The sequence below is a fragment of the Somniosus microcephalus genome, chromosome 11, assembly GCF_052327205.1.
Source record: "Somniosus microcephalus isolate GS21.2 chromosome 11, FLI_Smic_1.0, whole genome shotgun sequence".
Lineage (NCBI taxonomy): Eukaryota > Metazoa > Chordata > Chondrichthyes > Squaliformes > Somniosidae > Somniosus > Somniosus microcephalus.
Window position 1 is genome coordinate 181,171,867 of NC_140997.1, and position 15,749 is coordinate 181,187,615.

At 45.9% G+C, this 15,749-nt stretch overlaps 1 pseudogene; it reads right to left on the bottom strand.

Moving 5' to 3' along the window:
- Nucleotides 1–5,776, bottom strand: part of LOC147111035 (monocarboxylate transporter 2-like) — a 119,470-nt pseudogene extending 113,694 nt beyond the window's left edge.
- Nucleotides 5,777–15,749: the final 9,973 nt, after the last annotated feature.

Here is a 15,749-nt window from a genome sequence, read left to right on the forward strand (position 1 = left end):
TTTTCCCCTAATTGGGCACTTGATTTCCAGCGTGTGGGAACCCCTGGCCCAATTAGTCTTTCCATCCTGAAAGTCGCCTCCGATGACATCATCAGTGCTGCTGAATTTAAGGCCTGCAAGCAGGCTTGCTTCTTCTGGAGACTGGGAACGCTTTGGACATTGTATGAAGGAATTCATTTATCGACCATGTCCACCATCAAGCAAAAGTGTGCACCTCGCTTTGATGAGCCCTCCCTCCAAGCTCTGGTGCAGGGAGCAAGATCTAATAAGGAGGTGCTCGTCCCTTCTTCAGGGAGAAAAAAGCCACCCCAGCAGGCTAAAGCTGTGCGGCTGCAAGTGGCCGAGAAGGTCAACTCTATGTCTATGTGCCGCAGAACCTGGCTGCTATGCAGGAAGAGGTTTCATGACCTTCTCCGCAAAGGAAAAGTGAGTATGACTTTTCCATGACCCTCAATCTGATCCTCATTGCCTCTCCTCACCAGCACTCTGCTTTGCCAACCTCTTCCTCCACATCCCACTTGACACTTACATCCCTCTCTATGGTCACATTCACTTAACTATTCGACCATGCAGCCCTCACACTCTCTATCACTGTGATGCAATGACAACTTACAACACACAGGGAGGGCCCTTTGTCTCCTTCTAAGCATCTATGCTATGGAATCTCTACATTCACTCCTTCATTCTCACTCAAACTCCACTTGTGTCCCTCATTGCAGGAAAAGAGAGCCCACAGTAAGAGGGAAAGAGTGAGGACAGGAGGAGGGCCACCCTCAGTAGCCCAGCTCACCACCTCAAAGGAGGCGGCCCTGGAAATTGCCGGGAACGAGGAGGATTCCCATGTGGGGGACGGACAGGCAGGCGCATCACAGCAAGCTGGTGACAGAATAGTTTGGCATCTCTCATTGACATTGCATGAGTCACTGATAATGAATCTGATGCTCTAACAGATTAACTTATGATCAGCTGCACTATTAAATATGCATGTAACCTTGACCTCACATCTCTAACTCTTTCCTTTACTCCCCCACAGGACCATCGACAGCCCCCGTCCCCACTGTCCAGGAGGAAGAGCCTGAGCTTCCAGACTCCTCAGAGGAAGCTGCAACCTCTGAGGGCGCTGCGTCAGCAGAATTAAGCACACACATCACCAGTGCAGACACTCACACCTCGGTGGGCCCTTCAGGACATAGAGTAGAGTTGTCACCTGGTGTACCACAGCTCACAAGTGAGCATCAGCAGATGGTTCTGCTGCCGCCACGGCTGGTTTTCATCCGAATCTGATGTCCAGGAGGCAAGGAAATAAATGGTTCCTTCTGCTATATGCCTCAGTTGAGGAAGCGCACAGTCAAGGTGGCGAGAGGTGTTCCCAGGAGGTCACACTTGAGATGGGTGTCAGGCTCCAAACTTCCACAACAATGGGTATGCCTGCTAAAAGTTTTCCCAGACCTGGGACAACAAAGTTCTGCCACCTGCAAATGATGATTGCTGGTGGAGCTGCAGCTGTTAGTAAGCAGTCCACTTGTGAGGCCGCCAGGATTCACTGGCTGTATTGATTTCTTTGTGGGTTCAATGATGAGACATTTATGAAAGCGAATGAGTTTTAATCTAAAGTCTGTTCAACTCTTTTATACAGCTTTTACAGGAGACACGATGCTGTGATGCATCTAGAACGAAACCGAAACTAAACTAACTGCCTTGCTTCTCTCGGTCACATGCCCTCTGCTGGTCAGGCACAAGCAATCAATACATGCAATCATGCTATTAAGGCATCATAATCGAACAGGCAAATACCATCTCTATTTGCTGATATCATTACATCTCCTTTTCTTAAAACAAAAGTATTTTACTTTTAACTAACAACATGTTTTCTTTGTATTAATCTGCATTTTAACTGTAACACTTAATGAACTTACATATCATTATCATGATCAAGGTTTTTTAACCTTGCTTTGTGTGTTCACATGAAATATGTCAATACACTAGAACTTGAAGAAAGAATAAGATAACATTACTTCCTTCTATAACAATAGTCCTTAAATTTGCTCAATGAGTCTCTCAGGAGGCTTCACGTGTCTTGAGGATTTTCTGATTGATTGTCCTTGAATCTGAGTTGTTGCCTCAGATGATGTGTTCTCAGCTGTGTGATCAGGTTGTTCAACAGTATCAGTCTCTTGACCTGCTGTGGCTGGTCCCATGAGAAGATCTCGACGATTTCTTCTCAGAACAGCACCCTCATCTGTCTGAATGGTGTATGATCTTGGTTGAACTTCACTCAGGACAGTTCCCTTCTGAGTCCATGTGTTTGTTTTGCCTTTGAACCTTACTTGGTCACCAGTGTGGAGTTCAGGTAGGTTTTGTGTTCCTCTGTCATAGTAGTACTTTTGCTTTTCTTTCTGTTGTTCTTTGAACTTCCTCACTTTCTCCCCCTCTTTTGTTTTCAGGAGGTTCTCCGGGATGGGTAGGTTTGACCTTAGCCGACGTCCCATCAGGAGTTGGGCTGGTGACATACCACACTCGAGCGACGTTGTGCGGTATACAAGCATGCTTTGGTAGAAGTCAGTTCCACTGTCTTTTCCCTTGTAGTTCAGTCTTTTCACTGTGTTTGCGGGCTCTCCTGGGTCAACAGCTCTGGACAACGTGTCTGCTGTATACATCAGCTTACCCGGTGTGTACGCAACATTCAGTTCATCATAGACTGTCTCTCCTTCGCTTTCCACAACGAGGACTCTCTCTACCAGGTTCAGTCTCTCACAGGCTTTTAAACCTAGTATGGCTTGCACATCCTTTGGCACCACGATTAATGCTAGCGTATGCTCTCTGTCCTTGTGTGTTACTTTGACAATGCATCTTCCTTTCACTGGTATATCAGTACCTGAGTATCCTGTCACTTTCACTTTTATTCCATGTATCTTTGGTCTGGGTCTAATTTTCTTAAAATCAATCTCTGATATTACATTAACTTGTGCTCCAGTATCCAATTTAAATGGAATGTGTATGTCATTCACTTTTAGTGTCAACATCCAGTCTCTTTCTTCTTGTTTGTTTTCAGACACAACATCTACATAGAACTCCTCTATGTCGCTTTCACCTACTGCATGGACCTTGCTTTGTTGCACTTGGTTCTTGCAGCAACGGGCATAATGGTTGTTTTTGTTGCAACTATTGCATGTTTTAGCATATGCTGGACACTTTTTTGGTGGATGCTGTGTACCGCATCGACTACATGACTTTCGATTGTCCCTTTCATTTTCGTTCGCTGGCCACGCCTCTTTTTTCACATTGGCGCTCGTTTTGTTAAACGGTTTGTATCCGTTCTTTCTCACTGCATCCACGTTGCAGCTATTGTCACTGAACAGCTCCTTTGCCTGCAACTTCACAGTCTCTGTAGCCCTACACAGTGCTATGGCTTTTCCCAGGTCTAGATCTTGCTCTCTTAGCAGTCTTTCCCTTAGACCATTATCCGGAATACCACACACCAGTCTGTCTTTTATCAGCGAGTCTGCCAGTCCCCCAAATTCACACGATTTGCATCTGTTTCTCAGTTCAGTCACATACTGATCAATAGTCTCACCCGTTTTCTGTACACATGTGAAAAATCTGTGCCTCTCAAACGTCACGTTACGTTTAGGTATGCAGTAGGCCTCAAACTGTTCCATTATTTTATCTAGTTTCATTTTGTCTCCATTAGCAGCGAATGTGAAGTTATTATACACCTCCAGTGCTTCATCACCCACGACATGTAAGAACATTGACGATTTCTCTTTATTACTTTTCTGGTCAGCTCCGATTGCTGATAAATACAACCCCACACGTTGTTTGAATCTCCTCCAATTTTCAGCCACATTACCTGTCAACTGAAGCGTCGCCGGTGGGTGTAAACCTTCCATTTTTCACTTCGTTAGCTATTCTCCAATGGTAAGCAACGATGTTCTCTTTTGGCTTGCTAATTTGTGGAGAGCTGATTTAACTTCAGATATTTTCTCTTCATCTCTTTCAATCACTTCTGACACCATGTATTGATTTCTTTGTGGGTTCAATGATGAGACATTTATGAAAGAGAATGAGTTTTAATCTAAAGTCTGTTCAACTCTTTTATACAGCTTTTACAGGAGACACGATGCTGTGATGCATCTAGAACGAAACCGAAACTAAACTAACTGCCTTGCTTCTCTCGGTCACATGCCCTCTGCTGGTCAGGCACAAGCAATCAATACATGCAATCATGCTATTAAGGCATCATAATCGAACAGGCAAATACCATCTCTATTTGCTGATATCATTACACTGGCGTGTTCCAGAGGAGATGTGCAGCAGGTGGGAAAAGTGGTTAAATCAGAAAGGCCTCTCAAAATGGGTTTATAGAGGCAATTAAGTGGTTGTTAAGGGCCTTAAGGGCCTATCCCGCCTCTTGGAGGCGGGTTGGAAATGGGGTCAGAAAACACGCATTTGGGAAAATTGCTCGGAGGCGGGATTGGGCCCGCCTGCCATTTTTTGCAATTTTACCACCTCACACGCCCCCAATCCCACCTCCTCGGGCCTGGCAAAATCGAGCCCTTAAAGTCACTTTGATCTAACATTTATAATGTTCACTTGAGTTTGATTTCCCAGAAATAATTAGTCAAATATAAGTTAATACTGCTTCGATTGGAATCAAGTGATATGCTCATGGGGTAAGATTTCTTCTATGTGTTAGGTGTAGTGTAATTGTACATGTATTATTTACAAAACAAGTTTACAATTTCACTACAGCCTATGCACAGAGGAAAGTTTCCCCATAATTTAGATTTTTCTGAGTAGATTTTAGGTTTATTAGCTCTTACACTGCTTAATTTCTTCATCCACTAAGTATTTAAGATCTCACTCTAGTAAGATATCTCATTACAGTGTCTTACTTTTTTCTAATTGCTTATAATTTGTATGTGTTTTTTTGTATTCACAGAACAGAATTCCTGTACTGGATGCAGAGAATAGCTTACCTCCAATGGGCGGTCCTAGTAGCATTGGGCAACATTTGACAATGATCACAAATCGTATGGCAGTGGAGAAACAAGGAGCACCCACAAGGTCCATGAGAGTTTCAAACAACATTGCACAGATCATGCCATGTGACATTCCAAAAAAGGTGGAATACACAACCAGGCCTGTGTAATTTGGGGTGAAGGGGTTCAATACTTGCAATAAGCCCAGTGCTAGGTCATGCAATCATATCAACAATAGCAAGAACAGAAAGAAGGAATGCTGCTGAATATTCATCAATACCAATATATTTTTCATAGGCAGTCAGAAATACAACTGGAGCAAAGGTACCAAAGAACATGAGAACTTTTCCTGAGAGCTAGAGGAGGAAACCCCTGTGTTTGAAGAATGATAGATCTAGATGCTGGTGATATTTTTGACTGCAGCCTTTCTTTTGCTTTCCAATTAATAGGTCCACAGCCTCTGGAGTCACCATCTCCACTGAGCCACTGTTAGTGGAGGATTTGCCTGAACCATTGACCTCCTTGTCTTGCTGTTTCTTGATGCGGCCAGGAGCAGGCCTAGAGGTTTGGAGTGTTGCAGCCACGTAGCAATTGAGCAATATTTCACCCAGGATCAAGAAATTACCCAGCCAGCCAAAATTGTTGAATAGGACCTAGCAGAATGGGGCAAGTGTGCTGAGAAGAACTGGACTTCCTGCCCTGGTAAGGCCATTTGCTATTGGTCGATAATTTACAAAATACATTACAAACATGGTGAGTGCAGGCTGAATATTCAGAGATAGGCTGAAACCTGTAATAAAATGGTAAAGGCAAGATTAAAAGCTATGCAAAGCACTTCATGTTATTTCTTAACACTACAATGCAAATGATGCGATCAATTTCATTTGTCTTACTAACTCATGGTAACAACTTTTCTATTTCACTGCCATCAAATAGTGTAGCCTCTACTTGCATATTGTCATTACTTGCATGCAGTGTTTTTGAATTAGGTCCTTCATGTAGTGTATGTACCTTTAAGAGAGAACTACTTTTACAGCTCCTGTATACTGTAGTACCAGCAGTGACCACACCTGTATATAAGCCTTGAGCATGCCTCTGTACCCCCAGTCTTGAGACTACCCTACTCCAGTAAATACCTGTTGATTGTTAAGTTACAGTATCCGTGCAGTTATTGAAAAACATCATACTCTCAGAATCACAGATCTAACAGTGGCGACAAGTGTCGATTCGAATCTACTTGCAGCTCTGCATTTCCCTTCGAGGATTCGCTCCGGCAGGGCGGTGGAGGAAGGTCGAGGCCAGAGGCATGGGCGTCGACCACGAGCAGCCGCCCAGTCGTCCGGCAGAGAGTGAGCATCGCAGGGGAGGCTGTGGAGAGCCGGGCTTGGTTCCCCAGCCACGACGATCAGCAACAGACTGATGACAGGTACAGCACAGACCCTTCCCGGACAGCGGCGGCTGGAGCCGACCGACGGCAGAGAAGAAGCCGAGCAGCGTCGACGGGGTAGGATAGAGGGTGAAGCGCACAGGGTGCAGCCGGGGGTTGAAAACCGAGCGGTATCGAGGAAAAACATAATGGAGAGAGAGAGGGTAAAGCAGCAGCCGGGTTCAGGACCGAGCGGCGGAAACGGGAAAGGCACACAGAAAAAAAAATGCGCAGAGCACAGCCAGGGCTCAAGGGCTGAACAGTGTCCACGGGGAGAAGAAGGGAGAGCGCGGGAGACGCCATTGAGCCGCGGAGAAGAAGGAAGAGCATGGGAGACGCCATTTTTAGAAGCCGCAGCGGAGAAGAAGGGTGAGCGCGGGAAGAAAGGAAAGCACGGGAGACGCCATTTTGTGCCAGCGGAGAAGAAGGGAAAGCGCGGGAGATGCCATTTTTGACAGTTAAATCACACCCAGGGATGCCAAAGAGTGGCAGTATCCCTACGTTCGACAATGAAGTCAAAGATTGGGCGACATATGTGGAACGTATTGAGGTGTACTGCAGGGCGAATGAAGTGCCAGATGCTAGGAAAGCACTCGTTTTGTTAAATTCCATGGGTGCAAAAACTTATGGGTTACTGCGAAACCTAATAACCCCAGAGAAGCCTGTGAATAAGAATTTCGAAAGCATAGTAGAAATCCTACAGGACTACTTAAACCCCACACCGCTGCTGATAGCAGAATGATTTAAGTTCCATAAAAGGAACCAACACAAAGACGAAAGCAATGCTGAGTACTTAACGGAACTGCGCAAGCTATCGAAACACTGCCAGTTTGGAGTGGGACTAGCAGATACGTTAAGGGACAAGTTTGTGCGTGGGCTTCAAAGTGAAGGAACCCAGAAACGGCTTCTATCAGAAAAGAATCTTACGCTGGACAAGTCTTTCAGTATGGCAGTATCACATGAAGCAGCCGCAAGGGGCGCTGCATAGATACAACGGAGACCACAAGAATATGGCACCAATGAAATGTCCTATGGAACAGGGAAGTGTTATCGCTGCGGCAGAACAACACACGACCAGAAGGATTGTTGGCTCAAGGACCAAGTGTGCAGACAGTGTGGAAAAGCAGGACACATAGCAAGAGTCTGCAGGTCTGGGAAGAAAACCAACAGCAAGAAATCTCCACAGGAGAAGTACAAAAAGGTACACAATGTGATGGACAGTAGTTCAGACGAACAGAAAAGTGACACAGACTCCGGAAGCAAGGAGTTGGGTTGTCTGAAACTACATAAGGTAACCAAAATGGAGGATCACCAGACTATCTGGGTTACACTCAAGATAGACGGAGTCCAAGTGAAAATGGAATTGGACACAGGATCAGCCCTAACAGTCATAAACCAAAGGGACTACAAGTGGCTATTTTCACATATACCCTTGAAAGCTACAGAGATTGTCTTGAAGACGTACACGGGGCAAAAAGTCTACCACAAAGGAAAAATAAGGGTGAAAGTGATATGCAAAGGCCAGGAAATACCTAAAATGGACTTATATGTATTGCCAGATGGAGGACCACCACTGCTAGGACGTGAATGGATCCGGAAGATACAATTAGATTGGCATTCCATACAGGCACTGAAGGTTGAGGCCAAAAAGGATGACGACGTCACACCTTGACGACTGTCAAAAATGCTAACTGACGCAAAAGAAGTGTTCCAGGAGGGACTCGGAACACTAAAAGGCATAACAGCAACGATTAAAATAGCGGAAAATGCAAGCCCAAAGTTTCTTAAGGCCAGACCAGTGCCTTATGCGATCAGACCAGCCGTCGAAGCAGAGCTGGAAGGGTTGGAACGTTCAGGAGTACTGTCCAAAGTAGACTGGAGCGAGTGGGCTACACCCATCATTCCTGTAATGAAGAGGTCGTTGAGTAATATGCCTGGGGAACCAAAGAAGGTCCGCATCTGTGGGGATTTTAAGGTGACAGTGAACCCAGTCCTTCACACGGTACAATATCCGCTTCCACGAATTGAGGATATTTTCGCCTCGCTATCTGGAGGTAAATGCTTCACCAAAATTGATCTAGCCCAGGCGTACTTGCAAATGGAGATAGAAGAAGCCTCGAAACAATACCTCACGATCAACACTCATAAAGGTCTCTACCAATACAACCGGCTGGTGTTCGGGGTAGCATCAGCTCCGGCTATTTGGCAAAGGGCGATGGATCAAGTCCTGCAAGGGATTCCAGGGACCCAGTGTTATTTGGACGACATCCTGGTCACGGGCGAAAATGACAGTGATCACCTCGCCAACCTGGAGAAGGTGCTCCCCAGATTAAAGGAATGTGGGCTATGAGCTAATCGCCACAAGTGCGAGTTTTTCCAGAAACAGATCTCGTATTGTGGCCACGTCATCGATGAAGAGGGGTTACATAAGTCCCCTGAAAAGATTGAGGCAGTAGTCAAGGCTCCAGCACCGGAAAATGTGTCACAACTCAGGTCGTTCCTCGGGCTGGTAAACTACCACCATAAGTTCTTACCAAATTTGTCCACAGTATTACACCCACTGAACACCCTACTGCAAACAGGGGTACCATGGAAGTGGAATGATGAACGTAGACGAGCTTTCCAGAAGTGCAAAGAATTGATCACATCAAAAGAGGTGTTGGCCCATTTCAACCCAGCACTACCGATTCGCTTGGCATGTGATGCATCACCCTATGGTATTGGAGTGGTGCTGTCGCACAAATTCCCAGACGGGTTGGAGAGGCAAGTAGCCTTTGCGTCTTGGTCACTAACCTCAGCCGAGCGCAACTACGCCCAGACTGACAGGGAGGCCCTCAGCCTAGTATGGGGAGTAAAAAAATCCAACCACTATCTGCATGGGCAGTAGTTCACCTTGCTGACTGACCACCAACCACTTGTCTCCATCTTTAATCCTAAGAAGGGCATTCCAGTGATGACTGCACAACGGTTACAAAGATGGTCCCTGTTTCTAGGGGCGAATCAATATGAAATAGAATATAAAGGTACGAAACAGCATGGAAACGCTGATGGGCTATCGCGCCTGCCACTGCCTACTGTGGAGGAAGCACCCGCAGTGGACCCTATCGAGATATTTTATTCGTCAATAATTGAACGATTGCCAGTAACGAACGCGGATATAGAGAAGGAGACCCGCAATGATCCGACGCTGTCTCGGGTATATGATTTGACGGTGAGGGGATGGCCAACACATGGCGACTCACTGTTGCCAACATTCTCATCCAGAAGAGAACAGCTGTCAGTATGCCAGGGGACAGTGATGTGTGGATCCAGAGTGGTGATTCCACCCAAGTTAAGGGAGAGAGTGCTAAATGAGCTTTATGAAGGTCATCTGGGGGGAGTGAAAATGAAAAACCTTGCTAGGGCTTGTGTGGTGGCCGGGAATCGATCAACAAATCGAAGACCTAACCAAGAGCTGCTCAGGATGCCAGAAGGTCCAAAATGCACCACCACATGCCCCTCTACACCCATGGGAGTGACCCTCCTCTCCATGGCAACGGGTGCATATTGATTTCGCTGGTCCATTCATGGACTCAATGGCCTAGAAATTCACTTGGGCGCGGGCAGCTCGCTCGCACCCAAAAGTTAGCGCTGGGTGGGGAGGCATTAGCGCACGCCATATATTCGTCTTCTGCGCCCCAATTCAGAAGCGGGCGCTATACCAGGGTGTGCCCGCCCCCGTTTGGGGCGCTGCAACTGAATATCGGCGCGCTAGTTGCCGCAGCGCCACCCGATGCGGTGCAGCAGGCTGCGGTACTGCAGGCCTCCTCCTTCTCTTAAGAGGGAGGTGCCTGCAACGGCCGGAGCCCCGATCGCGAGTGCCGGCAAAAGAGCCCGGCAGAACGGAGAAGTGCCGGGCTCCACGGAAACCAGCCGGCAATGCCGCGGGGGGGGGTGGAGGAGGCCGGGGAAGGAGGTGCGGGCAGGCGGCCGCCGAAAAAGTGGCCGGCCGCACCTTCCGCTTTAAAGCGCCCCACTATGGCAGCAGGACGGCCCCGTTTTCTGGTCGCTGTTTGCGCCCGCTTCGGAGGAGGCGGCCGCAAATAAATATGGGGATCGGCGTGGTTTCGGGGCGTTACGGGCCACCGCGCACTCCGATGATGTCATCGGTCCCGGCGCAGCGCTAACGGCTACCACCGCCAATACCGCTGCACTCAATTTCCGCGCTACCACCCCGTCGGCGCAAAAGACCTCTTTAGGCGCTAAGTGGGCACAAGGCCCACTGAATTTCTAGGCCAATGTTCTTAATAGCAGTGGATGCTCATTCGAAATGGCCTGAGGTGATAAAAATGTCCTCAACCACTACAGAGAAAACGATTGCAGTCCTACGGACATATTTGCCAGGAACAGCTTGCCAGAGCAGATTTGCTCTGATAATGGACCACAGTTTGTGTCCGAAGAGTTTCGAAAATTTATGAGAAGGAATGGGGTAAGGCATTACACATCCGCCCCGTATCATCCAGCCACAAATGGATTGGCTGAGAGGTTCGTACAAACCTTTAAGAAGGCGATAAAGGCCATGTGCGACGATGAAATTCCACTACAGCATAAGGTGGACAATTTCTTATTAGCCTACCGAAACGTGACACATGCAGTTACCAACCAGACCCCGGCCATAATGTTCTTTAACTGAAGGTTGAGATCTCGTCTGGACTGGCTCAGACCAAATGTGCGAAGAAATGTTGAGGATAAACAATTCCAGCACATCAATGAGAAGCCAACAAGGAGCTTCAACGTAGGACAACCAGTCTTGGCCCGTGACTACCGAACAGAGAAATGGCAACCCGGAACGATATGCACAAGGCAGGGGCCATTAATGTACACAGTGGTTGTCGGGGAGAACATTGTGAGACGCCACGTCGATCAGATCTTAGCGTCACAGGAACGAGTCAACCCCATGTCTCGCGTACCTGGGAATGAACCCGACATACCGGTAGCATCTACCTCCGAACCAGTAGCAGTGGAAACCAATGAACTAACCGACGAAAAGGGGCCAGAATCGCCTCCGCACCAAGAACAAAAACCTCAGGAAAGGCGCTATCCCGAAAGGATCAGGAAGCCGCCCCAAAGACTGAATGTATAAATGGACTATTGTTGTTTAATGTACATGTTAAAGTGTTAATTGTTATTTGAATATTATGGGTACTGCTAATCTAAAAGGGGAGGAATTGTAGTGTATGTACCTTTAAGAGAGAACTACTTTTACAGCTCCTGTATACTGTAGTACCGGCAGTGACCACACCTGTATATAAGCCTTGAGCATGCCTCTGTACCCCCAGTCTTGAGACTACCCTACTCCAATATATACCTGTTGATTGTTAAGTTACAGTATCCGTGTAGTTATTGAAAAACATCATACTCTCAGAATCACGGATCTAACACTTCAGATGACTTGAGCCAGGCAGCCACAGAGGCAGAGGGGGAGAACACCATCACTTGTGCTGACCCTTCCAAGCACCAGCACAGCAGTTAGCAGGCCCTGTGGCATAGTGATCTAGATGGGTCTGCACTGGGTGATTCACCAAGCACAAGGTAACAGGAGCAAGTGCATGTAAAAGGACATCTAGGAAAGAGCTCACTGGAGGGCACGCTTAGGTCCTAGCTCTGCTGAAGAGGACAAAGATGCAGACTTAAAAGAAAAATGCTTTCTGTGCACCAGCAATTGCTGAATGCATTGGACTGCCATGGAGTTTCTGCAACATATCAAAGAGTGTGGAGAAGTCCACTACCACCTTCTGTGGCTTCCCGCACGTGGCATCGACACTCTGCAGTCAACCTTGGAGCATGTGATCACCTCAATGGAAAGGTAAATCGAGTAGGGTGTATATTGGGCAGCCAATCCGCTACTGACTGTTTGTGCCTCTGCTCATGTTGAGTTTTACTTCCAGTGAGTAGCAAGTCAATTAATACTTCTAGTACACTTTCATCTTTCCCTTTGGAAGCTTTATCCCACTCATGGAGTATATCCCGAAGCTTTAGATGCGGTCCAGTTCAGGCTCTCAGCTTCAATGGTGCTTGCTACTTTTAAAAAAGCACAATAAATGTGTCAAAAAGTATAAGATCTTTTTTCTTATCAGAAATTAGTGACCAGAAATTGGAATCTAGTTTCAAAAACAGGGTTTTAGTTTCTCTTCAGACTCCCTTCATCATGATTTTAAATTTATCATGGATTTTTTGGAATTGTAATGAAACGAGAAATTTGAGTTAATTCTTACGTTACTGATTTTAATTATGAAAGATGTTCTTTTTGGCAGTGTACGTGCATGCCGTGTGTTACACTGTGTGGGTCTAAACGCTCAGACCTGAACTGCGCAGTAACACAGTTTAATCTGAAAGTATGTAACATTATATCAGATACACTAAGGATTTTGAGAAAAGAGCACTGACTGAGAGTATTACAGACAGTCCCTTACACCAATGGAGGCTGAACATCAAAGACATATAGATGAATGACAAGGATCGTAAGTTCAAACCTAATTCTTAGTAGAGAGGACTCCTCCCCATGAACCGCTGCTGAGAGGATGATTTTAGTTCTCTGAGATGCAGGTTAAATTGCTAAACTCTATCAAGGTCAATGCTGCTGAAGTGTGTCCAGATATCTGCATTCCCTACTATGCCTTGCTTACATATGATCAATGCTGGCACTGTTTAAATTCTCCATTTAATCATCAGAAAGAAACATGGGGCCAGATTTTGATGTGAGCGGCGAACAAACGGGACCAGCCGTTCATTAGATTTGCATTTGCCCATAGACTTTCTATGGGGTTTTGCATGGCAACTTGCTGTAACCCAATCAGCCAAACACCCTCTACAGGGGATCTGCAACCTGGATGAACAGGACAAGCAACTGTGTATATCCGTAACCAATTATATTGAAGAATCATTAATGCACAGAGAAGTCTGAACCAGGAAGTGTCATTTAGAATAGTGAAATCAATGTCAAATCAGGTACAGAAAGCAAAATAAAGAGGGAAAGAAATATTGGATAATGAGAGAGAGATAAAAGAGACAGAAAGAAAAAGTTAGAAAAATTGTTTACATTTTTAAAATCTCCAACTATAATTAAAAGCTGAAGGAATGAGACTCCATACTTGTAAAAGATAATTTTCAGTGCCAGAGAGGTTGTTTGGCAGTAATGAACACTTATCACACCGTTAAAGGGGTACTTAGACTGGAATGGACAAGCCCTAACTTTTTGTGGCGAGTTTAGTCCAAATCTATGATGTCAGTACAGGAACTTCATGCCGTTCAATACATTTGAATGGCGAGCTAGACGGCGAGATGCCATTTTCGGGAAGCTTACAGAGCAACGTCGCATCTCAGACAGCAACTTCCAGATTTTTGTGTTTAACTGCACATGTGTGGTCGCTGAAAATTGCTGTCCTATTTGTACATAAATAACGGTGAGCGCTGTTAGTTTCATCATTAGTTTCACAGCAAAATCTGGCCCACTGTGTTTGGATATTCGTACTGAAACATATATAAAATGTTTTTTAGCAATGTTTTCTTTTATTTGACAGAATAATAAACTGGTAAAATACACTATAACTGAAAGATACATTTGGACAGTGGGGATTAATTAATAATGCCAATGTTTGATGTTGATGGACATTTTTGGCTAACCTAAAAGTCAACCAGCTAGTTAATATCAGTATGTAATTCACCCACTTCTATCATTATTTATTCAGAGCGAGCCAAGACAATATTCAGTGAATGCAGGTCTGTGAATAAACAATTCTATATTTAGAGCATTGCTGTACTTATTCACCATCTTATGACTGAGTGGTATGTGTTTTTGACAAAGTAGCTCAGCATCCCGGTGTAGTTCCCTAACTAGCCTCAGAGTCTCCTTTCATACAAGGGTAGTTCTAGTGAGGTCTTGAATTGCAACTCAAAAGAAAGTATGAGATATATTTTTCTAATTCAAAAAAATAATCATCCTAGCTATTGAGGTCTGCAAATGCCAAAGCAGAAAACAAGGAATTTTAATCCAGGCATCAGCTAGACTCAGACATTCCCAAAGCCCATTATGTTGTGATCCTTGAAAAGGTAAAGACTCAATTTAACCAGTAATCAGTTATGGTCCCTAACTATCATACTGTCCTCTTGTGGCAGAGCCACCAGGGGACTCTGATCTAATGTACATAATTATCTTTAACAAATTATTAGCTACAGAATGAATCTATATCTTTGTTCATATTATTGCATGTACATAGCGGCATAGTGGTTAGCACTGTTGCCTCACAGCGCCAGGGACCCGGGTTCGAATCCAGCCTCGGGTGACTGTCTGTGTGGAGTTTGCACATTCTCCCCGTGTTTGCGTGGGTTTTCTCCGGGTGCTCCGGTTTCCTCCCACAGTCCAAAGATGTGCAGGTTAGGTTGATTGGCTATGATAAAAATTGACCCTTAGTGTTAGGGGGATTAAAATATGTGGGGTTACGGGGATAGGGTGGGATATGTGTTGGTGTAGGGGTTACGGGGATCGGGTGGGATATGTGTCAGTGCAGGCTCGATGGGCCGAAATGGCCTCTATCTGCACTGTGGGGTTTCTGTGATTTCTGTGACATAGCGCGGTCCCTTTAAGAATGAGACCAAACGCGATGACATCATCACGTTGATCGCGTGATCCTCCAGCGGCGGGAAAACGTGATGACGTCATGACGTCAGGCTGGGGAGCTGCCCTAGCCAGTCCTCGTGGAGCCAGCAAAGAGTACAGACCTGTAATTTAGTTCTCCTGTGTTTTCGTGTTAAACTCTGTTGAATAGTATTAAACATCGTTTGTTTGATAGACTGACTCGACCTCAGTCCTTTAGTTAGGAATCTAGCCATTCTTACAGTGGTGACCCCGAATTTTCGTGAACAATTTTCGCGGAGGAAGCGAAGCGAAACGAAACATGGAAGCGAACTCCGTGGCTTTGAAGCTCCCACAGTTTTGGGAACAACAGGCGGCCTCCTGATTCGTACAAGCAGAAGCACAATTCGAACTCAGAAACATCGTTGCGGATCAGACCCGTTACCTTTACGTGGTCTCCGCACTCGACAGCTCCACGGCCTCATGGATCATCAGCCTGCTCGAAAACCCCTCAGTTGACAGCAAGTATGATACTCTTAAAGCGCGGTTAATACAGGTCTTCAGGCTCACGAAGACGGGGCGTGCTCGCCGACTGCTCGCTATGCCTGGGCTTGACGATTCCAAGCCATCTGAGTTAATGAGCCAGATGCTCACACTCTTTGGCTCCGAACCACAATGTTTCCTCTTTCGGGAGTTATTCCTGAGTCAACTACCCGAGCAGGTTCAGGCT